General features: G+C 32.4%; 3 non-coding genes across 3 annotated transcripts; all 3 read left to right on the top strand.

The window, feature by feature from the left end:
* Nucleotides 1-306: 306 nt before the first annotated feature.
* Nucleotides 307-379, top strand: Trnak-uuu (transfer RNA lysine (anticodon UUU)). Its single transcript has one exon. It is a non-coding gene; the product is annotated as a tRNA-Lys (tRNA).
* Nucleotides 380-745: 366 nt separating this feature from the next.
* Nucleotides 746-818, top strand: Trnak-uuu (transfer RNA lysine (anticodon UUU)). The gene has a single exon. It is a non-coding gene; the product is annotated as a tRNA-Lys (tRNA).
* Nucleotides 819-4,951: 4,133 nt separating this feature from the next.
* Nucleotides 4,952-5,024, top strand: Trnak-uuu (transfer RNA lysine (anticodon UUU)). Its single transcript has one exon. It is a non-coding gene; the product is annotated as a tRNA-Lys (tRNA).
* The last annotated feature ends 19,020 nt before the right edge of the window (nucleotides 5,025-24,044 follow it).

Below are 24,044 nucleotides of genomic sequence, written 5' to 3'. Positions count from 1 at the left end.
ATTTTAACCAAGAGAAGTTTGATTTAGTGTTCTTTGTTTCCGGCCAGGCAAACTTACGTACGTTTCCAAGAATAATAATAATAGCAATTAAGGGATTTCCTTGTGTACATATAGTGAAAACTTAGTATAAGTGATAAGAAGTCTATAGCATCAAGCAAGTGGAGAGCAGAACAGTTCTAATTAAGTTGCTCTGTCTTAAAATTTCTATATAAATTTGGATTGACTCTGTTAACGAAGTTGTACCGTACATTATTTATATGCTAAATGAAAGGTATAAACTATATTGTTTTCCAGTCAATATCGTCAGCCTGCGTAGCTCAGTCGGTAGAGCATCAGACTTTTAATCTGAGGGTCTAGGGTTCGAGTCCCTACGTGGGCGATTGTAATTTTTGCTCCTTTGAGGTGGATTGATCATTTCTGCTCTAGACATCATTTGTTTATACATGTTATATGTGTGGTTCCTATACCTAAGTTTGAACGACTCTAAAATGTCATCTGATTGCAATTTTATTAGCAGCTGACGATGGACACAACTGCATGGTATTTATATAGAAAAGCATCGATCATAAGTTTTGATTTTCTTTTAATTTCGATGCAAACGGGTCAAATAAAACAATAGAATCGTCTTAGGTAGACTTGTAAAATAAATCTGGTCTGTTATAACAACTATTCTGTGGTATAACAAAAAGTTTTGAGAGAAACTGTTAATTATAAATGTGCAAAATTTGAGAGATTTCTCTATGTAGCCTGCGTAGCTCAGTCGGTAGAGCATCAAACTTTTAATCTGAGGGTCTAGGGTTCGAGTCCCTACGTGGGCGGCTGTATTTTTTGCAAACTTTATTGTTTTAGTACTCTGTGTTCTTGTTATGGATAGATTCGAAAACAAGTTTTATTTGCAAAACATGAAAAACGTCAAAGAAAACGACAGCATGATCTCCGCCGCCTCTTTCCGTGACGAAAGTTTGGTTAATCATGTTAATATAATATGTGGACTGATATATCATCAATATGAGGATTGATTTTCGAACGTTCGAATAGGTATGCATGATTCGTTGTCTGGTTTGTTTAAACTTTTGTTGATTAATGAGTAGCACATATATCTTATAGTTGCATAAATGAGTATTTTGAGGATTCAAACGTTTACACATTGAGCATGTTGAGGGATTTCACCAACTTTAATGACATACGTATGAAATTTTTCATACTGAATAACTAGTTGATTTTTCTGGATAGAGTTTTTCAATCAACTTTATTTTGACTTTATTATCGTTTGTCATCATTTTCTGACAGTCACCTCAAAAAAGATTTTCGTCAATGAGAAAAAATTATTAGCAGAGCGTGGTTTCGATCCACGGACCTCTGGGTTATGGGCCCAGCACGCTTCCACTGCGCCACTCTGCTCATGAGATACAGTTATGACTTTTAACTATATAGAGTGCAACCAATCACAAGCTTCTTCTTCTTCTTCGGAAGTCCACCCTATTTGCAGGGTCACCGCATTAAAAATATCCTAGTTTTAGGTTAATTTTTTAAAATGCGTAGTTATTCATAAAATAAATAATAAATAAAATTGTTAGGCTTTAATATGTACTTAGATTTAGTAAAACAAATAATAAGGATAAAAGGTAAAAAACTTGTATTTACACTGTACATAGCATACTGTCTCAAGATTAAAACACTATTTAGATTTAAAATTTAAAAATGGATAAAACCTAAAGTTAATAAGAATATAGGAGTCCACTTATTAAAAGATAAAAATATGTTTATGGTTGTTCAACTATGGCAGTGATGATAAAAAAGTTTATCAAACGAGGTTCCTCATTATATGTTTATATAAAATCTAAAAAACCATTAATTCATGTTGTAGATTTATTTTAACATGTATTATAATTTTTTTTTTTTTTACTTATAACGTTGAGGCTCATATTAGATTTAAAATTTAACATTATCGTCTAGCAACAGATTTAATTCTCTGTTTATTGAATTTTATATGGTTGGAATGGAACAATCATATATGTCATTAATAATCATGACGATAAGTCAATATTTATACCCATTCTCATGACCGATACTAGCTAAATTTTAGATGATGTGATGTTCATCAGTAGGGAGTCGAATACTATTGTTCATTATCCTTCACTGAATTCCAGAACTCTTACATAATATGCAGAGTGTAATTGTTTTGTATATTTCACAATAATTCAGCTCTCTTGGTGTGTAATGCAAATACCCAGTCTTTGCAGATTCTTTCTATATCTCCTAATTGAGCTTTTGGTATCCGAAGGTTAGTGGAACTGTCAATTAACAATTGGAGTAGATCGTCATCAGATTTAATGATGTTATTGTAGTTGATTTGATTTTCTATCAACAAATTTTTGAGTCTAATATGGTGAATTTTCCTGACTGAGTTAAGGCTTTTGCAGCTCATAAGAAAATGTTTATAGTCTTCTGTTTCTTCTGTACAGAGTTTGCACTGTGGAGATTTTGTTGAATCAAAGCGGTTGTTTATACTTTGAGTTTTATACGTTCCAGTGAGTATTCTGGATTTAATTATGCCTTTAGCAACATCTCTCTTGTTGTCTCTGACACTGCTCCAACACTTATTAGGATTTCGGAAATTCCATTTGCTTATTTCCATATGATTTAATGATGATTTTGTTTTAGCTATCTCAGACCATTTTGTTTTCCATGTTGAGTCTATCATATCGTGGGTCAATCTTTTCCAGTTTTTGTTTGGATTTAAGACTATCTCATGCGCAGAGGGCAATCCATATGACTTGAGAATATGATCCACTTTGATATACCAGCTGTTGGAGTTATCATCTTTTGTTGCTAATTGTCTGATTCCTATTTTGTATTCAATGGAATTTGTATCTTTTGAAATTCTAAGGAATAGAGAAATCATTGCCTTGTGGATGAGTTGTTCAATGGCTTCTGCTCCGAGCAAAATATATATTGCAGCATCTGCAGTTCTTTGTGGCAGAGATAGCAGATGTTTAAATGTCTTTTTCTGGAAATTCTCTAGTTTCAAAATATCAGCCTTATTAAAATTCAAAATTTCAAAACCATATAGCATTCTTGGTATGACAAATGTTCTCCACAGTTTATATGAAATCAACGGATTTACTCCATTTATTCCATGTAAGCCTGCTCCCATGAGAGAATACATGGTAGCTCTAGCGGTGGATATTCTGTTGACTACATTTGGGGAATTTCGGTCTTGTCTTTCAATACCCAGATGTTTTATGGTTTGTTTTTCGCTGATTTTCTCGTTGAAAAGTTCAAGGTTAAATTCTTTGCTCTTTTTGTTGATCAGTAAAATTTCCGTCTTTTTACTATTGATTTTTACTCTATCATTCTTTGTACAGCTTTCAATTATACGGAGTTGAGTTGAAGCATCCTGTTCAGAAGTTGCACATAGCATAATATCGTCTGCACAAGTTGGACAACCCAAGTAATTGGTTCCGATCTTAAATCCAATATTTGTAGCTTCAAGTGTATCTAGGATATTCTTGTTGTATGATTTATAAAAGTTGGCAGATAAAATACCTCCCTGCTTTACTCCTTGTTCGTTTGTGAAGGCCTGCGAGATACATCCTTGAGATTTTACTTGGGTTGATGTATTATTATACAACTCTCTGATCAGTAACCAGGTAGGGCCTGTAATTACTTGGTGATAAAGTTTCCAGAAAAGATGTATGTGATCTACCACATCAAACGCTTTTTCTGCATCCAGAGTAATTAAAATTAGTTTTTCATTATTATCCTTTGCTTCATTTATTGCCTCGGTGATCAAAAGAGCAATGTTAATTGAGGAAGCGCCTTTTGTGAAACCTTTCTGTAGTCTATTTTGTTGCTTATTTAAGGTACCTTCGATTCTAACTCTTAAGCAGAGTTCTAAAACTTTGCATATGATAGAGATTACAGTTATTCCTCTATAATTCGATGGAATTGTTGGATCCTTGTCTTTTTTGTGGACTGGAGTTAAGAGTCCCTTTTTTATGGCAGCAGGTACATGTTTTGTATAGAAAATGTTATTGATCAGGGTTGTCAGGTAGTCAATTAGAGCTATACCTCCGTATATAAGATGTTCTGAAGTAAGACCGTCTACATCTCCAGACTTCCATCAGAAAGCATTGCATCAGAAAACGATATCCCCGCTAAAAATCAAAATCTTCAAGACTTTTTTCACGAATGTTAAGTACTTGATCTGCAAATTTTAACCAAGAGAAGTTTGATTTAGTGTTCTTTGTTTCCGGCCAGGCAAACTTACGTACGTTTCCAAGAATAATAATAATAGCAATTAAGGGATTTCCTTGTGTACATATAGTGAAAACTTAGTATAAGTGATAAGAAGTCTATAGCATCAAGCAAGTGGAGAGCAGAACAGTTCTAATTAAGTTGCTCTGTCTTAAAATTTCTATATAAATTTGGATTGACTCTGTTAACGAAGTTGTACCGTACATTATTTATATGCTAAATGAAAGGTATAAACTATATTGTTTTCCAGTCAATATCGTTAGCCTGCGTAGCTCAGTCTTAACTTTTAATCTGAGGGTCTAGGGTTCGAGTCCCTACGTGGGCGATTGTAATTTTTGCTCCTTTGAGGTGGATTGATCATTTCTGCTCTAGACATCATTTGTTTATACATGTTATATGTGTGGTTCCTATACCTAAGTTTGAACGACTCTAAAATGTCGTCTGATTGCAATTTTATTAGCAGCTGACGATGGACACAGCTGCATGGTATTTATATAGAAAAGCATCGATCATAAGTTTTGATTTTCTTTTAATTTCGATGCAAACGGGTCAAATAAAACAATAGAATCGTCTTAGGTAGACTTGTAAAATAAATCTGGTCTGTTATAACAACTATTCTGTGGTATAACAAAAAGTTTTGAGAGAAACTGTTAATTATAAATGTGCAAAATTTGAGAGATTTCTCTATGTAGCCTGCGTAGCTCAGTCGGTAGAGCATCAGACTTTTAATCTGAGGGTCTAGGGTTCGAGTCCCTACGTGGGCGGCTGTATTTTTTGCAAACTTTATTGTTTTAGTACTCTGTGTTCTTGTTATGGATAGATTCGAAAACAAGTTTTATTTGCAAAACATGAAAAACGTCAAAGAAAACGACAGCATGATCTCCGCCGCCTCTTTCCGTGACGAAAGTTTGGTTAATCATGTTAATATAATATGTGGACTGATATATCATCAATATGAGGATTGATTTTCGAACGTTCGAATAGGTATGCATGATTCGTTGTCTGGTTTGTTTAAACTTTTGTTGATTAATGAGTAGCACATATATCTTATAGTTGCATAAATGAGTATTTTGAGGATTCAAACGTTTACACATTGAGCATGTTGAGGGATTTCACCAACTTTAATGACATACGTATGAAATTTTTCATACTGAATAACTAGTTGATTTTTCTGGATAGAGTTTTTCAATCAACTTTATTTTGACTTTATTATCGTTTGTCATCATTTTCTGACAGTCACCTCAAAAAAGATTCTCGTCAATGAGAAAAAATTATTAGCAGAGCGTGGTTTCGATCCACGACCTCTGGGTTATGGGCCCAGCACGCTTCCACTGCGCCACTCTGCTCATGAGATACAGTTATGACTTTTAACTATATAGAGTGCAACCAATCACAAGCATTGCATCAGAAAACGATATCCCCGCTAAAAATCAAAATCTTCAAGACTTTTTTTCACGAATGTTAAGTACTTGATCTGCAAATTTTAACCAAGAGAAGTTTGATTTAGTGTTCTTTGTTTCCGGCCAGGCAAACTTACGTACGTTTCCCAGAATAATAATAGCAATTACGGGATTTCCTTGTGTATATAGTGAAAACTTAGTATAAGTGATAAGAAGTCTATAGCATAAAGCTATTTTATAGTTTAGATTTTTGATTAATCTTTTTAAAGTACTAAACTTAACGTGAAGTTTTGATTATTTCGCCTTTTTGAAAATTTGATTTTTTTTAAGTTATTGATGAAGATATCGAAATTAAAAAGGGGCCGCAAAAGCGGGGCACCTGTTAGCTACGGAACAAAACGAAACAAAATAAAATGAACAGTTACTGTTACTTAAAAGTTTATGTATAGAATGAGACAAGAAGCAGGCAATTGTAAACTTATCAAACCTGCATCGAAAAAGTGAATTTGCGTTTTAAAAAATATCTATAAGCTTAGGGTTTCAGATATATAACTCAGAACTATTCTCTCGTCATTTAGGGAAAAACAGTGGAAACTGGACAACTCGCAATAGGCCGAGTAGTATGGTAGGGTTGATCATGTATACATTTTCAATTGAACTGTAACCAATAAAATTGCTCTATACTTGATTCAATTTTTTTTTTTTTTTTTTTTTTTGCTTTATGACTTTTTACTATATATGCAATCATGTTGGCAAATGAAATTATAGAAATTCAAGTACATAATTTTGAACGATTACCTTTAATCAACTATTTTGGATCTTACTAAACTGTTCGCTTTTAAATATTCGGCTTTGGACGTTCATGAAAGGTAGATCAAGAAAAAGCGCTTCGGTCTCATGCAATTTTCAACATTTTGTTTTCAATTTTTTATCGATTGCATATTGATAATATATTGCCTTATATCATTGATTTCAGTTCAAAGTATTGATACGGAAGAAATTTTTAATTTATGGTGTCGCTATGAACGTTGTGCTAGCCGCGAATGTTGGAGGTTGTTGATATCTGTTTTACACTGCTAGCCGCTTAGAGTAACTTAAAGATCAAATATTAGTAGCTTGGAGCCAGGAAACTGTTATAATATATGTAAAAAACTTATCATCGATAGACGCCAGGTTGGAAATTTTGTATTAGCACCAGCCTCGCGTTTCGTCTACAGAAAACTAACCAGTCACGCTCGAAACGAATAAAGTTAAAAAGACCAAAAAAAGCTCAATACATTCATATCATATAAACGTATACCATAAATATTTTTCAGCTTGCAAATCTATGTAATAGTTGACGCTGTACATTAAGCTCCCATCTATTTATTTGTAATTTTAAAAAAGTTTATATTTAATCCCTTTCCACTTTGCGGATGTGAGTGCTGCCTTGTAGCGGCATTGCCATGCTCTTTTTCGAGATTTACAATTAAGGGTGTCTTTTACGTGCAAGAGATATGGCTCTCTCTTAACACGGGTCAGCCATTTATGGTCCCCTTCCGACGGACTGTCACTGATAAGCCAAAAAAGGAAACCAGATGTTTTTCGCATTAAGTGATAGTTCCGTGTTTGTAATTTGTGCATTTTTAAGTTATCGCACAACAATCAAATTTCAGGCCAAGTACTCCTCACGTTAAGAACCCCCGCAGTGACTCGTTGCAAGGAAAGATGTCTGTCCCTATTCAATATATCCTCATTTTTCCAGTGGCATATACGACTCTTACCTATTCTACCTGTTGTATATCATGTTAATTTGTTATCATCTTGAACATACATGTAATATTTGCCACTGGCAACCAACAATCAATAATTTAGAATAGGTCGTTTTACAAAAAAAAAATGGGTTTCAACTCCCTTGGACAAAATGGTCCTATTCTGTCTGGAAAAAAAAGCTCCGCGTTAACGTTGACGACCGTACTTTGACCTATAATGGTTTACATTTACAAATTGTGATTGTGATGAAGAGTTTTTACATTGACACTCATACCACATCTTCTTATATCTACTTAGTTGGAACTTGATATTTCAACTTTCCATTTGGTCAAACACCTCTTAAATTGTTATTGTTCTTATATTTTCTTGGCTTTCAAATATTCGAATATTTTGAGCGTTCCATAGGTAAATGCTTTAACTTAAATTCAGCGTTTTACATTGTCCTTGTTTTTCGAGGGCAGCATTGGTGTGGCCAAAATGGCAAAATTCATGAGTGTACAGAGATCGTGGCACTGACTCTCTTTACACGCCCCATTCTGACTGGACATAGATGCGTACTTGTACTTTGCTCAAGGTTAATTGTATTACAATAACTAAATAAAATGCTTCGCTGAGCGCAGCCTGATTCGACCGCAGTGGTCGAACCCTGAACAGTTGGTGCAAGTTTCGACACATTATTTAAACTTGACACAGTCTGAAATTGGATTGTGATCAATCTTTTGATAAATATAGGTTTCTGACACATAATAAATGTGGTGAAAGATCTTTTAAATTGAAATGTGTTGAAATATTTGTTTTCATTTCCAATAGAAATGTTTTTGCTATTGCGCAATAATGTGCAATCGAAGATTTCTCCCTGGTCCAATATTGAGCAGTTGCACAATAGCTTGAAAATGAAGATGTCTTGGCTGTGGCGGATCGTTTTTTTGGACGATCAATACATTTAAATGGGGACATATAGTTAGCCCCCCCCCCTTTTGTCATGGGTTATGAACCGGCTGGATCCGCCCCTGTAAATGCTATTGCTCAATTCGGTGCAATTGAAGATTTCTTGCTAATGCGCAATACTATGATATAGCGCAATACTATGCTATAGCGCAATACTATGATATAGCGCAATACTATGCTATAGCGCAATACTATGCTATAGCGCAATACTATACTATAGCGAAATACTATGCAATTGAATATTTCCTGCCATTGCACAATACTTTATTTAATAATTTACACAATATCCGGTGTGTATCTCCTGATATATCAGTATTTTCTGCTTTAATATACAAATACGGAATATGAATCAATAGAAAAATAGAAAATTTACAGAAAAAATAATATGAAAAAAATTACACCCCCTTCCCTTTTTTACGTTAAACGCATGAGAAAACGGATGATGAACGGATCTGAATCGGATAAATGCCATTGAATATTTCGCTAAACGGAAACTTTTTGAATATTTATGCGATTTACAAGTATTATTATAGCCACCTTTCCTTTTTTTTTTCGCATATCGTGTTCTTCCGTTTTATCCGATATGCTTCCGTTTGGTGTACGTTGTATGCGGTACTAGTCCGTTGGATGTATGTTTTACTTCCGTTCTATCCTGTACATTTCCGTTTCTCGTACGTTGCATATTGAGTGTGTGTCCGTTGAGCCTTTGTTACGCGTCCGTTTTATTTTGTCAGTACATGAACGGACTCCAAACGGATAACAGTTTTGTCAACGTAAAATTTTTTCCATCCGTTAGGCGTCTGTTCGTGATATACGGAAAAGCGACCACAGTTGAAGAAGTCGTAGAGCAAAAAAAAAAATCAAATCAAATTTGAGGGAATTTTATTTAAATGTCTTAAGTGCAGAAGAAAATATAAACATAATCAACCTTATATATATCTGCTTAACCTACAGCAAGTTTTTACTGTTACTCCTAAATGTTGGGCGCTGGGGAAACAGAATAGGTCTGAACTATTATTTTAAACGATCAGCTTATATAAGAGATTTTTTTTAAAAAGTGAATCGGTTTAAATAAAAAAAAATCCAATGATGCAAAACCTTAACACATTTAAGGAATGACTGTAATATTTTTTCTGTCTATGAAGAAATAACATAAAAAATTTGGTGCACACTGAATAACGCGCGTAGCGGGTTATTTAACAGTGTGCACCATATTTTTTATGTTATTTCGAATAGACAGAAAAAATATTACAGTCATTTCTTATAATTTAATTCTAAATTCCATTTTAAACCGTAGAAAACCATGAAAAACCGTTAATGACGTCGCGGTAACATGACTAAATTATGTCTATGGGCTCATAACAAAATAACGTCAGCCAATCAGAAGACGCGTTACATCCAAAATTAAATTATTTCAGGATACTGTTATCTCACGTTAATGTTCAATTTGTTTTGAAAAAAAAACATTTATTTTGCAATTGAAAATTATTTGATATATTTTGTGCGTTTTATTCCTAATGAAGAATGATCATAAGCAAAGCTGTGCTTCTTGTTTTAACACGAATTATCCGCTTTTAAGAAATATCTATTTTGTTATCAATTTTTTCACCGCTTACAATTGCCTTCCTTTTGACTTATTTCATACATTAACTTTGAAGTAACCGTAGCTGTGCATTTCATTTTGTTTCGTTTCGTTCCGCTTTTATTCCGTTTCGCAGTTTATAGGTACCCCTCTTTTCGCCCATTTTCTTATTTTGATATCTTCATCAAAACTTTCAAAAATCAAACTTTCAAAAAGCGAAATAATAAAAAAAAAGTGCACGTTAAGAGTACTTTTAAAGTTTGATCAAACATCTAAACTATCAAATCTAAAAACGATATTTAGAATTTTAATTATTTGGTGAAATTTTTTTAAAATTTTGAAATGATAATATTACATGGACCGTACTGTTACAGTGTAAAAAGAAAGTAGAATAATGTATTTTCAATTTATTCTCTTTTTATATCCTATAATTACTACGCATATGCGGCACTATTTGCAAGATACCTCAGGTCCTACATCAGTGGTCCTTTTTTCCACTTCGTGTCGTTTCATGTCAAAATAATGTTTGATAAGCATATCGTGACATAATAATGATATAACATTGTGCATTCCTAGCTCAACAACACGTAGTTTCAACTGTACGTCGTGTAATTTCTAGTGAGCATATTGTGTGGTAAGCCTATCGTGACATTATAGTGATATAACATTGTGCAATCCTAGCTCAACAACACGTACTTTCAACTTTACGTCGTGTAATTTCTAGTGAGCATATTGTATGGTTAGCTTATCATGACATAATAATGATATAACATTGTGCAATCCTAGCTCAACAACACGTACTTTCAACTTTACGTCGTGTAATTTCTAGTGAGCATATTGTATGGTTAGCTTATCATGACATGATAATGATATAACATTGTGCAATCCTAGCTCAACAACACGTACTTTCAACTGTACGTCGTGTAATTTCTAGTGAGCATATTGTGTGGTAAGCCTATCGTGACATTATAGTGATATAACATTGTGCAATCCTAGCTCAACACCAAGTTCTTTCAACTTTACGTCGTGTAATTTCTAGTGAGCATATTGTATAATAAGCTTATCATGACATAATAATGATATAGCATTGTGCAATCCTAGCTCAACAACAAGTTCTTTCAACTGTACGTCATGTAATTTCTAGTGAGCATTTTGTATGGTAAGCCTATCGTGACATTATAGTGATATAACATTGTGCAATCCTACCTTCACAACAAGTTCTTTCAACTTTACGTCGTGTAATTTCTAGTGAGCATATTGTATGGTTAGCTTATCGTGACATTATAATGATATAGCACTGTGCAATCCTAGCTCAACAACACGTACTTACAACTTTATGTCGTGTTGTTTCTAGTGAGCATATCGTATGGTTAGTTTATCGTGACGTTATAGTAATATAACATTATGCTAGTTTAGCTTTACATTCATCAATAATAAGTCAACATCATGAAGTTCAACTTTTCGTTTTATTTGTTATCCTGGCAATCAAAGAGTACGTCTAAGCATTATCCAGTATCAAGTTAACATCGTTCAACGTCAACTTAACAACATGTAATTTCAACTCAACGTTACGTGTCATAAGCATATCATCATAACGCCGTGGCTTACCACGATGCTTTCACAACAACAACACTTGAAGTTGCAAGTCAACACAACGTAGATTCAACTTAGCATTTTATTATTTAAAGTTTTCAATTTGATGATTTAATTCATCATCACGCTGTATTTACTTTACAATGGAATCTTCAGCATAACGTTATGTAAATCTGTAATATATGACAGCTGAGGCTTTCCATATTTTCCCATGGATTGTTTGTTCTATGTAAGTTACAATTTATAAATGTAGCTAGCTCACAAACCAAATCACGCATCATATGGGGAGTCGAATACAAGATCCTATTATTTGTTTATATTCTACCGGTTACCGGCAACTTTTTTACTCCAAGATGATACTCAGAACAAAATCGTGTGCGGCTCCTGATTGGATGATACAGAGCTTGAATTATATTTTATCCAAAGCGTACATATATTGATTCATGATTTTAAAAATTTAGAAAACGGATATTTTATAAATTGTAGAAAATATATTTAATTTATGTACGAATGAGCTATTAAAACATTGTCTTTTCCATTCCATTAATCGACCTAAATTGATAGCTTTTTTTCAAATCCTTTTTCATTCAACTTTTGATGCATGACCATATATATTTTTTGGAACTTATACAACGCTGACATTTCTATTAACAAGTGATTTCTCGATCATCTGTTGGATTCTATGTGTGTTTTCCATCGTTTATTTCATCCTTATATTATAGCACTTTAAATGTTTACAGAATTCCACTCGGTGTTTGATTTTTGTGTGTTTTAATCATTCTAATTTGTGAAGTATTGCTGTTTGTATATTCTTTAGGTTTTTTTCACTGCTATCTTCCAAGGATACAAAAGGAAGATAAAATAATTGTCATTTATAACCTACGTAAATCGCTTTTAGGAATCGTTTTTATAGGTAACACGAGTTATCTTTCTTTCCTTGTAATAACGTGAAGAGAAAAATCTACGTTATTAAAGATAAGGAATATTGTTAGTAAAGCCTTAAACAAACGCATATAATACAAAACGAGTACATGTATTTAAAAGAAAAACAAAATCATTTTTGTAGTGATATTTTGATCGATAAACGCTTGACTTCGTCGATGATTTTAAAGATTTCTAGGAATAAAAAAATGATTTATGTAAACAGATTTTTAAAAAGTATACCTAACCTTCATTAGAAAAAAATGCAATCGAATTTGCGTCTTTTTCTTGATGAAGATATTATACGATACTCTTAATTATAAAAATAGTAAAAATAGTAATTTCCTATAGAAATTAGAGAAATGATTAGTAACTATCCTAAAAACTAACAATAACGTGACCTCAGTCATTATTAATAAGAACAACAGTTCGATTTAGAAAAATGAAAATCATTTGAAAATGGTATTACCAGTACAGAAAATATTTGGATACAAAACAAAATTGTCAGAATTGTATTAGTAAAGCAAACATCTTATAAAAATCTGGGCTTTTGCAGATTTGTATCCATTCATTTCACATCCAAATTCTTTACACAGTTTGATTCCTACATCAGGTAAACGTTTACATTCTGATAGTTATGGCACATCGGGCTAACATTCAGATAGTTATGGCAAATCCCAGTTATGGCTAATCGGGCTAAAATACTGATAGTTATGGCAAATAGGGCTAACATTCTGTTAGTTATGACAAACAGGGCTAACATTCTGATAGTTATGGCAAATAGGGCTAACATTCTGTTAGTTATGACAAATAGGGCTAACATTCTGATAGTTATATGGCAAATCGGGCTAACATTCTGATAGTTATATGGCAAATAGGGCTAACATTATGTTAGTTATGCGCAAATGGGGCTAACATTCTGATAGTTTTGGCAAATCGGACTAATATTCTGATAGTTATGGCAAATCGGGCTAATATTCTGATAGTTATGGCAAATCGGGCTAATATTCTGATAGTTATGGCAAATCGGACTAATATTCTGATAGTTATGGAAAATCGGTAGGTAAAGAAACGAATATGACACTACACATTTGGATCCATTTGATGGTCTAAATCAAATAAACACTCATTGGTGAGAACATGCATTTACTACATAATTCCTTCTGCATGAAGAATTTATCTAAAATAATGGAATTAAGTAGTTTACCTTAAAAATGGAATGTAGGCCTATTTCTGTTCTGTACAAAACTCCGTTATGAATTTTGAATTATATCTTTTTTAATTTGAAAATGTTCTTTATCTCATTTTAGAAATTAGTTTCTTTTAATTTTACACAAAATTAATTCAAAACGTCTATTTGTTCCTTTTTTAATTGTTATTTTCCCGAGATAACCTTTATAGTCCTTAGTCTTGTGTATCAAACTTGGACCAAGTTTTCGCCATCCAATACGATATTCTTTTAATGAATAAAGAATTTTACATCAATTTTTTCTCTAAAAATAACGTTTAACATATTTTGGTAGTCTTGTCTTCAATGAAATCAGGAACCAATCTTTTCGAGTTTGTTTATGAAAGACTATAGAAACATACGTTTTTGGTAAATATGTTTAGTTTTAATTTTGAGTGAGTTTTTGCCATGACGTTTTCAGATTATTTCCGACTTCTGAGTTAGTTTAAACATATTTATTTATAGTGGATTGGGAAACATGTTTTGTAACTTATATTTATCCCTTTCCACTTTGCGGGTGCGAGTGCTGCCTTGACGCGGCATTAGCCTACCCTTTTTTTCGAAATCTACAAGGGTGAGTTTGAATGTCCCTTCGATATATTTCACCTCTCTTTGGTTAGGTATGAGAAAGCGTTCTGTATAATGTCTCAATCTATAAATCATCACCAGCTGAAATTAAACAGAAATACCAAAAGACCTACATCATTGGCGGATCCAGGGGGGTTGGGGGAGTTGGAACCCCCCTTTTTTTTGGCCGATCAATGCATTTGAATGGGGACATATAGTTGGAACCCCCTTTGTCCTGGGTTGGGACCCCCCCCCCCTTCCCCCTTTTTTTAAATGGCTGGATCCGCCACTGTACCTTGCTCAATAAATCTTAACAAAAAATACAATATTTAATGTAAGACAACCTCTGACTATGTAATATGTTCCTGTCAACAGTGGTAGGTAGTTACCTCTGACTATGTAATATGTTCCTGTCAACAGTGGTAGGTAGTTACCTCTGACTATGTAATATGTTCCTGTCAACAGTGGTAGGTAGTTTGTTCAGTAAACGTGGACAGACATCAACAGTTGGTAGTTTGTTCAGTAAGTTGACAGTCACCAAAAGTTGGTAGTTTGTTCAGTAAGCTGACAGTCACCTGTAATTGAAAGTTGTCGTTAAGAGTTTGTTCGATAAGTGGACAGTCACCGGTAGTTGGAAGTTTGTTCACTAAGTGGACAGTCACCTGTAGTTGAAAGTTGTCGTTAAGAGTTTGTTCAATAAGTGGACAGTCACCGGTAGTTGGAAGTTTGTTCAGTAAGTGGACAGTCATCAATAGTTGGAAGTGTGTTCAGTAAACGTGGACAGTCACCAATAGTTGGAATTTTGTTTAGTATACATGGACAGTCACCAGTTTTTGCACCTCTAACAATGAACTCACAAATGTTGTACTGCAGGTTTAAAAGGGAAATTTTTTTGTGATTTATATTGAAGATATTTCTTTTCTTTTGTTAAAAACATCTGCATGTCATTTATTTACGATTTGAATTATACGGTGAAAATGTGCATATTAAACTTCGAATTACGAAAGGAAATCGAATTACGTCTTTTGATTGGAGCAATTAAATTAAACTGAAAGAAATTTTGAAAAGACACGTTGTCCATGCGTCATTTATTCTGTGTTTAATGAATAATATATATTTTTCTGACGTTTTAATTATTTTTTATAATCATTTGTATATATTCTATTTAGAAATTCCTTCTATTTTCCTTTATAAATATATTTGTATAGCTATTGATATGTTTAGGTATTATGTAGTTTTGTTTATCGGTCCATTTTACACTAGATTTAAATAGAATGACAGAATATTAACGTCCCGTTTGAAATTAACACTTATATAAGTAACATTAGTAAAATAGAAGGAAAAAAAAGATTTAAAAACACGTCTATGTTATTATTAATGCGGAATGCCATTTCATTCTCCATTAATTATTTATTTTGACGTCAACAAATAACAAGATTCAACAAGGTTCCCAAATTTAACGGAACTTTAATTTATTACTTACTTAGTAAGTCATAAAAATGAAAGGATGCTTTATCGTTAATTTTATTACAGTACCGCAAGTGTAAGGTTTTATATATATACAGGTATATATTTCATTAACCAAACCTATATCATTGTACCATAATGTATACACCCTGTTATCCTGTATCGGCTTGTCTTAGTTGTATAACAAAATACCCATTTTACATGAAAACAATCAGCCTTTTTTGGGGGTATATTCTTTAGTTAAGATTATGAGTAAATTTTTATGAAATTTGTTTCTGTTTGTCACATAATGTTTTCAACAAATAATTTTAACACTACCACAACAGATGTTTATCAAATTTTTGAAGGCATGCATGTTTAGTGCAGATTTTCTTGTTCTTTATTATACTTGATAACCAAAGAAAGATTGTATTTTCTGTGAAAAAAAAACACCAACTATAAGAGAATAGAAAAAAATAATGCATAGTGCTCTTTGTTACATATTACACATATTGCTTAACAGTGTCATCTTTTAAAAAGACGAGCATATAGCTTATAGTGTTTAACCTATTAGTAGTCAAATTAGTCTGATTCGAGAAGTAAATTTTGGTTATATAGTATTTTAAGACCCTTTTCTTTGAATGACTCCGTGTGTATTTTCACATTTTTGGCTTTCCATTTTTATATGTATAAAGAAGATGAGGATATTCGTCAATATGATTAGTTTATTTCTTCCTAAATATATTAAATCAGTTATAAGAAAGATCATGCAAAATGTCTTTAAAGCCTATAACATAGATCCCTAGCTACTTTTAGTAACCGATCGCCAGGACAAATTAGCTGCACCAAAACCAAACAGAAATATTTCAGAGTTGGAAACTTATAACATTTATTCTTTTTCATATTTATTTTTACAAAAGAATATATGTGAACAAGATCAATTACAAATCGCTATCAAACAAAACAATGTAAATACTTTTGAAAAAAAAAAGTTAAATAATGTAAAATATTTGCTCATGGTCAAATACTGAAATCTTTGATGACCGGACATTGAAGTTCCAATCTAAATATGATCAAAGAAGTAAAATTTACTGTTTGCTATTTGAAGATGAGATTAATTGTACCGTTGTCACCTATCTATTGACCACTGTCCGAAGCGATTGACCATTCTAAATGGTTATTTATCTATCAACAATTGGTAGATTATGATAAAAATAAACAAATCTAGATTATTGATAGATAATTTGCAGATATTGTTGACAACAAGTGGCGGTTCCTCTTTATATTTATTGAATGAATTGGTCTATCAGAGGATAATCAATTTACTAACCTTAGATAATGCACTTTACAATGACGGAAATTACACAAAATTAAAGTGAAAGTTGCACAGATCAAAGTGAACCTAGACGCTTGTATAATTTTATTGATACGATAAGGTTTCACTTTTAATCAGGACCAAAAGGGATTGATAACGTTTAAACTGGATGGGTCATCCGTTTCTACACAGGAAACACTTGGTTAAAGTGGTCCTCGAACGAGAAATAAAGGGGTTAACAAAACGAAATGTAGAATTGTTTTTGATTTTTTTCCGTTTGAATGAAAACAACACTGACTATTAGGAGCATGTATAGAACAACGAATTCTCAGAAAGAATCAGTAAAAAAAGTACTAGGTATAATTGTACTATTCTAAGGTTCATTTTACACTTTTACGTTGTTGCTTGTTCGGCCGTTTCAGATTGTTTTTTGTCTGAAACTTTCATTTTGGATTTCTTCATGTCTTATGACGATTATCCAAGTAACACGTGACACTGGCATAGAAATCGGTATATTACGTCTTTTGTAACGATATATTGTTATCGTTTCCCCGAGGCGGAAACAATTTTGTTCTGTTATTCTGTAAACCTAAACGGGAAACAGCTACTGTTTGGTATATCCTCAGGCAGAAAAAAAATCCTTTTATTCTGTGTCCTTAGCCGAAAATACTTACTGTTCCTTCTCTTCTGACTTATTTGCAAATACTAAAATAATAACTAAAAATTTGTCTATATGAAATACATAATGACTATTGCATGCACCCATAGAATGTACGAATCTTACCAAGTTTAGATCGATATACTCAAAGATTATGCATATCCTGTTTTTGACGTATGATAATTAGAGTAATTTATTTCATGAATGCGTCTCCTTGCTGTAGGTAAAAGACACAAAATGGGGATTAAGAGAATATCTATTGAAATAAATGCAGACATCTCAACTACAAATTGGCAGTACTTAAATGGGTAATTTGAATTTTATTGGTGCAATTAATCAATATAATGTTTTTGACTGCACAAACATAACAACCAAGCAATTAAATAGATTTTATGTATCCCGCACGTGGATAAGAAAATGGTAAATCTAAGTGAAGACATTAGATGTTATGTAAATCTCTGGAGAAAGCGTGACTTAATATTATGAGCTTTGTTAAGGCATCAGCATTGGATTTTTGTTATAATATTGTATATAATTAAAAATCCGTTGTATTTCTTTCAATTGTCATGATGTGTGTATGTCATACATGTTTGTACACCTTCTACTGATGCAGGATATAAGGGGACGACCATTTGATATTCGGGGGGGGGGGGGGGGGGGGGGGGGGGCAGGAGGATTTGTTTTTGATCGGTTATTTATTTTTGTAAACTATGAGGACAGATTATTCATTTTCTGCACTATGGAAGCAAGATTTTTCATTTTCAATAAAGCAAGGGACTGATTATTCATTTTCACAACTATATTTATGATATTCGAAAACATACAATTTTTAAATGATTTGTTTATTATAAATAATACATGTATAGTCAAGTCATTAATCTGTACCATTTTAATCAGAATTAATCATAATCCTATGCTGAAATGAATCTTTTATATTCCCAACTGCATATACATGTATTGCATATATACATAGTATTAAAGTTTGGTTATAACGCCTCTTTTAAAAGAATTGGCAAACATATTTCGCGGAGTGAAGCGAGGCAATTTTTTTTGAAAGGGTTTTGGGGCCACTGAAGGCCCAAGAAGCTATAGAACAAATGATGCAAAATCATGCTTTCTGAGTGTTCCAAAGACCCTTTCATAATCTGAAAATGCAAGTTTTGTATTAATAATTTTTTGAAAATATTTTGGTCTCAAAGCAAAATGTATAAATTCAGTGTAAGACTTAAGTTTCTAGGGACAACATCATAAGACCAATGTGCATGATAAAGTAAAAATGGAATTCACATAGTTAAGTCTGTGGCTGCCGTTTTTTTTAAACTCATGATCAAGTTCATAACAAAATTACTAGATTACAAAAGGAATGCAACACTAACAGAATACAGAAGGGCAATCAATGAACAAGAGACAAATAAATAAGAAATATTGATCCCGAAAAATCAGGGCTACGTCTGAGGGAAAACAGAATTTGCTTCTTGTAAGGCACTCGCTGTGAACACAACTTGATATGGAGACAAGCGATTAGTTTGAAATTTCCTACATGAAGCATTTAAAATATGTTAAAATAAAAGTGAGGTAAGGTTTCCTGAGAACAGATACCTCAAGTTAAATAAAACCAATTTTCAGACATATCAAGTAATAATATCAATAATATTTATATTTTTATTATTAAAAAATTTGGGAAGTGTTTTACGATTTTTTTTGGGGAAAAGATGAATTTACGAAGAATCTGGTGCCATCTCATACTTTCGATTAGACCTGCTGAGTTATTTATTTTCAATACATTGCCAGTCAGGTAATTTATTTTCAAACTACCACAGAACAAACCATTTATTTTTGTGATTATCATGGCTGAGTTATCTATTTTCAAAATCCTCCTCCCCCCTCCCCCCCCCCCAGAATATCAAATGGTCGTCCCCTAACCTTTTCTTTCTTTTTATGTTGTTGGTCAACAAACCAAATTTAAACCTTCTTCTCAGGGCCAATGTGAGAAAAACTAGTGGCAAAAAGTTGTCTCAATGTTATTCATTACACCTATCCTAATGTCATACAGATCTCTATTTCATCATCTATTTTTGTATTTTAAATGTTATTCATCATCGAAACGAGTATCTATTTCTCAAGAGGTACTAATTCTCAAATTTTATCCGTTGTGTATATCGATATAAGGTAAATTGCCGAAATCACTATGCACAGAAATAGTTGATTTGAAATTTTCCAAAAACCATCAACCATGTGTCGTTTAGAACTTACTGTATATTGATACACTGAGGTTTCCTTAAACTGGGATTTCACCAGACACTGTATGGAGACACTAACAGTACTTTACAATTAACAAATAGCAGTAATATTGACAATCTTGCATAATGTTTACTTTACATATATAACTATATAATTGTATGTTCACCCTCATATTCAGCATTATGTCTATATAAAAGCAAATAGAATGCATTATATTAATAATGTAACCCAATGTAAAAGTGTTTATTTTTATGATTGAGAACATACTCTATACACAGGATTGTACTCTAAATTTAATATAGGTTACTGGTTCTTGGTTTTGTTAGGGTACAATTTAAGTTAAAATGTCCTTAAAACTTGCAAAGGACATTGAATATTTGAATAATAGTTTGAACACGTTGGTAGATCTGGGGGTTGGGTGCAGGAGTTTGAATCGCTCTCAATTTAACAATTAAGAATTTCAATATGTCTTGATCCGTGCCTGGAACACATACATCTCCATTAAAGTGAGAACAGCATTACTTTTATATGGCACATTTTCTTATCTGCAACTGATGGAATTGGGACACTTTCTGTGTTCATTGAAAATTGGAGTTTTATCGACCAAGAGGAAGTCTAACTACACTGTAAAAATAGTGTTTAGATCCTAAACACAATTCTATGCACATCTTTTGTGCACTTTTTTTACATGTTTAGATCTAAACGTGTCTCAGTACAATTTATTTATGTTTAGGATTGTGTTTAGAATCGTGTTTAGCTTAGAAAAATGTGTTTAATTTCTATACACTTTCATTTTTAAGCGTGTTTAAATTCAAGTCATGTTTAAATATTATGTGCTTACTGATAAATGTGTTTAGAAATTAAACACTATCCTAAACATGTATCACAAGTGGTTAATTTCTAAGCACGATTTTTACACTGTAGTGAATTTTCTTTATAAACGCCTTACCTTTTATAAGTAATGTACATTAAAGATTTTACAACCGAAGTTTTCGAATATATGCTTTCAATCGAAATTATAACGAACGGTGTACATTGTTGCTGAAGACATTTTAATATTAAGTTATATATGGTTACAATGTACCAAATAAAATTACATGGGCGCAGCCACTTTATGAAGGGAACATGACATAGAAATAAAAATAGATGGCTCTCTGTGATTGGTTGTTATATCTTTTATATATTTTTCTTCTGGAAAGCATTATGAATGAAGTTTCATGCAAGCACAAATTTGTCCTTAAATGTATAGTATGAAGGGCCGGAAATATTTTTTTTATGTTGCTCAAAATTAGGGAAATTTTTCTGCGAAATCGTCAGGTATCGTGAAAAACCCCAAAATTCACCAAGAAAAGCCATGGGACCATATATATTTGAGTGCGGTAAAATCGCAAAAAGATATCGAGCTTCAATTAGACAACAGCAGTTTTTCCATAATTAGTTTATTAAAAGCGCCTTTTAAGGAGGTAATTGCTAAAAATAGCATTGCCCGCAATGGGGCCACCATTTAGTACTTTATATCCATATAAGGACATCTGTACTGGAGCTGGATCAGAAAGAGCAATATATCAAACCAAATGTTTATGTTTCGGTTAAGATTATCCATCTTATTCGTTTTTTCAATAAAAACTCAACATTCGACAAAATTTCAGTTTTAGTCAAATATCTACTGGCTATATCTAATATAGAAATTTAGCTTTATATTCGTGCTTTTTACTTATATCAGGAATATTTTGAAATAAATTCGTCACTATGAGAGTATAGTGATACACAAATTTATAATCGATAGGTTTGCAATATTTATAATTAAGAAAACATTGTGTAAGAATTGGACAATAATGACCCTTCAAATAATCTTTATATAAATATACCCTCCCCTTTTCTGTCGGTAGATATGATTGATCTAATTTCAACCAAAGATTTTATTAATCTAGCCTTCTTATAATTTGTCAACACTCTCAATAAATCCTATCGATTTTGTGTAAAGATTGGAATTTTTGTTCAAATATTTGTCCCTCGAAAACTTTTGTTCTGTTTTAAAAGGATACATGATCAAATACACCACAATGTGACTGACATTTCGGTACATATTTGAGTAAAGAAATGCCACACAGATTCCACGAATCTTTATATTACCATCAGATATAGTCCCAGTAAGCACGTGAATGTCAAGGTCAGTTTACCAGTCGTATATTGTCCAATTTTTCTTTATGAACAGATTACTAAGATCTTTATATAAAAAAAAAATGTCCAATACTTTATTTCTTATGAGAGAATATAGTTTGCTTTGATATCTGTATTTTTGCCATTAAAATGCTTTGATGATATATATATAGTACTAGACAGGGATGCTTGCTTCAGTGATTGACGTGAAGCAGAAATTTTGCCAGGATTTTAGACTATATTACGGGACAAGGAATATTAACAAGACAACATATACTGTAAAGGGTTAATCAAACTAATAACGAAACCGAACTGCAATACCATGGCAAACAATGGAAAAGACAGAAAGAAGTCCGAAACAACAATACACAACATAGAAAACTAAAAAGACCGAGCAACACGAACAAAGTATTGACCGAAACAAACACACTTCTCGGAGACTCCCACCCGTCATCGTCATCCTCGTCATACAAAATAAATTTCCATTCATTCAAGTCCGTCGTGCTTTTTTAAAGACATATTTAATATATTCAAAGTTTGTTCTATTTAAAAGACAGTACTGCATTAATTTGAGTACTTTAATATTAAGAAACTAAACGTATCATATACAGCTTAAATTCAATTAAACAGGGATATTCCTATAATCTCATTTTTGTTCAAACAGATTTCACAAAATTAATAAATATTTATATAAAACTGTATATTCTTATATATTTGGGTATTGAGTATTGAAGCGACAGGATGTAGTTAAAATGTTGTCTATTTTAATCAAACAATTTCTAATAAAATAAACCTCTTGACATGGAAAATGTAATGTTACCTTATCATTTTGAAGTAGTTTGTGTATTTTCAGTGTTGGAATGCTCGTTTTCCAACCACCTTTTGTTTGAACAGTAAAGAAGGTGAAAGCCTTGGTCTCAATTTATCATTGAATATAAAATGTTCGCGACCTTATATCCTGTCTAGATTACTATTTATGCATATTTTATATCTCTGAATGGAATACCCCTTTAAACGATGAATTGAGGTTTTAGTGCCAACCATCTGTTAGATTTTTCATCCATTTTATTAATTAAGGTCTTTCCCCTACGTGAGGAAAGACCTTATTGTTTTTCTAATGTTTTTTCTTTTTAAGGTCTTTCCTCTCCGCGAGGAAAGACCTTATTGTTTTTCTAATGTTTTTTTTTCTTTTTTTTCTTCCAGCATTTTTTTGGCACGCCCTCCTACCGCTTCTATTGGAGTTATCAATACCAAAATTGAATCATCGATAGACCTAAACATGAACTTTTACCAGATGAACTTTTGTAGGATTTCACCATCCCCTTTAGAAGTAATCTCCCTTTTATTGATTTTTTTCAACATGGTCCCCCACAAATGTGTTAAAAGATATCATGACTTTATTTGGACAATATGTAGATCTCATCATGATGTATTACCATATGAGGCTGCATAAGATTTCATCATCTCCTTTGAGAGTTGTATCCCCTTGAAGCAATTTCTTTTATTTGCATTTTTCTCAAAAAGTATTACAGATAGAATTGAATTGAAAATGACAGCATGTATTAGAACAGATGGCAATATTTATAAACATAAACAATTAATTTGTTACTAACCCTTATATGGAGTTATTTCCCTTTAAAAATCTAAAATAATTTTTCAAAAGTTCTATTTCGAGAACCGGAAGTCATAGAGACTTGGAACCTTCACCAATAATCTTAAATTCATATGACCTTTAATATGCACCTAAGGTCAAAGGTCATCGAGTGCAAAAAAAAATTAAGCTGCAATTTCAAGCTTACATATTAGGAAAACGATAAGACTTTGCTGCATACATACAGCGTATAAAATGTTGTTCTCGACGAGCTCTACATTTTATACTATAAGTCCAAAAATGTCCGACCGTCTGTTCAAAAGTTGCAACGGGATAAGTCTTAAAAGTATAGTATTGTGTGTATATCTTTTTAAAAGTAACA

Source organism: Mytilus galloprovincialis, chromosome 10 (genome assembly GCF_965363235.1).
Source record: "Mytilus galloprovincialis chromosome 10, xbMytGall1.hap1.1, whole genome shotgun sequence".
Classification (NCBI taxonomy): domain Eukaryota; kingdom Metazoa; phylum Mollusca; class Bivalvia; order Mytilida; family Mytilidae; genus Mytilus; species Mytilus galloprovincialis.
Note: the sequence above shows the minus strand (reverse complement) of the source record. Positions and strands in the feature narration are given on the sequence as shown.